Here is a 2,061-nt window from a genome sequence, read left to right on the forward strand (position 1 = left end):
TCATTCTGAACTTCAATGGATAAAGTGAGATGCCAAAACTATTCAAGAGGCAAAAAGCTACAAGTCCCGCTCATCTAATTGGAGCTAAGTTTCATTGATATTTTGGAATTTATAGTATATTATCTTCTTTTTATCCTATTTGATTTTCAGTATAATTTAATTAGTTTTTAGTATATTTTTATTAGTTTTTAATTAAAATTCACATTTCTGGACTTTACTATGAGTTTGTGTGTTTTTTTGTGATTTCAGGTATTTTCTGGCTGAAATTGAGGAACTTGAGCAAAAATCAGATTCAGAGGTTGAAGAAGGACTGCAGATGCTGATGGATTCTGACCTCCCTGCACTCAAAGTGGATTTTATGGAGCTACAGAACTCCAAATGTCGCGCTCTCAATTGCGTTGGAAAGTAGACATCCAGGGCTTTCCAAAAATATATAATAGTCCATATTTTGCCCGAGTTTAGATGACGCAAACTGGCGTTCAACGTCAGTTCCATGCTGCATTCTGGAGTTAAACGCCAAAAACAGGTTGCAAAGTGGAGTTAAACGCCAGAAACAGGTTACAAACTGGCGTTCAACTCCAAGAGAAGCCTCTACACGTGGAAAGCTCAATGCTCAGCCCAAGCACACACCAAGTGGGCCCCAGAAGTGGATTTCTGCATCATTTACTCAATTCTGTAAACCCTAGTAACTAGTTTAGCATAAATAGGACGTTTTACTATTGTATTTACATCTTTGGTTCATCTTTTTTGATTAGTTTTATGCTATCTTTGACTTTTGTGAGGGCTGGCCATTCGGCCATGCCTGAACATTTATCACTTGTGTATTTTCAACGGTAGAGTTTCTACACACCATAGATTAAGGTGTGGAGCTCTGCTGTTCCTCAAAGATTAATCCAAAGTACTACTGTTTTTCTATTCAATTCAACTTATTCCGCTTCTAAGATATTCATTCGCACTTCAATATGATGGATGTGATGATCGTGACAGTCATCATCATTCTCAACTTATAAACGCGTGCCTGACAACCACTTCCGTTCTACCTTACATTGAATGGATATCTCTTGGATATCTAATACAGGGGACCGAGTCCGAGTTATTAGTGTCTTCGTGGTATAACTTAGAACCCATGGACGGCCATTCTTGAGAATCCGGAAAGTCTAAACCTTGTCTGTGGTATTTCGAGTAGGATTTAGGGATTGAATGACTGTGACGAGCTTCAAACTCGCGAGAGTTGGGCGTAGGGACAGACGCAAAAAGGATCAATGGATCCTATTCTAGTATGATCGAGAACCGACAGATGATTAGCCATGCAGTGATAGCGCATTGGACCATTTTCACTGAGAGGACAGGTGGCCATTGACAACGGTGATGCCTAACATACAGCTTGCCATGGAAAGGAGTAGGAAGGATTGGATGAAGACAGCAGGAAAGCAGAGGTTCAGAGGGACAAAAGCATCTCTATACGCTTATCTAAAATTCTCACCAATGAATTACATAAGTACCACTATCCAATTTTATATTTTATTTATCTTTTACTTATCAATTCATAAAATCAGTTGAATCCGCCTGACTGAGATTTACAAGGTGACCATAGCTTGCTTCAAGCCGACAATCTCCGTGGGATCGACCCTTACTCACGTAAGGTTTATTACTTGGACGACCCAGTGCACTTGCTGGTTAGTTGTACGAAGTTGTGAAATAGAATTAAGAACATGAACGTGCGTATTGAGTTTTTAGCGCCGTTACCAAGGAAGGAATGATCACAATTTCTGCGCACCAAGTTTTTGGCATCGTTGCCGGGGAAGGAATGATCACGATTTTGCACACCAAGTTTTTAATCATATCTATTTTATTTTCTCTTTGTTATTTCATGTTTTATTAGGTTGATGATCATGTGGAGTCACAAAGACTACTGAAAAATCAAAAACAAAATGAAAAAAATAGCATTGAAAACAGCACACCCTGGAGGAAAGCAGTCTGGCGTTTAAATGCCAGAAACACGCATCTGTCTGGCGTTTAAACACCAGAAACACGCATCTGTCTTGCGTTTAACGCCAGAAA

The 2,061-nt window shown here is 39.3% G+C and overlaps 1 long non-coding RNA gene across 1 annotated transcript in view; it reads right to left on the bottom strand.

The window, feature by feature from the left end:
* Nucleotides 1-1,838, bottom strand: part of LOC110265571 — a 7,805-nt gene extending 5,967 nt beyond the window's left edge. The window contains exon 1 of the long non-coding RNA XR_002351729.1: nucleotides 1,828-1,838. This is a non-coding gene — a long non-coding RNA (uncharacterized LOC110265571). The remainder of the gene's footprint in view (nucleotides 1-1,827) is intronic.

This window comes from Arachis ipaensis, chromosome B08 (assembly GCF_000816755.2).
Source record: "Arachis ipaensis cultivar K30076 chromosome B08, Araip1.1, whole genome shotgun sequence".
Taxonomy (NCBI): Eukaryota; Viridiplantae; Streptophyta; class Magnoliopsida; order Fabales; family Fabaceae; genus Arachis; species Arachis ipaensis.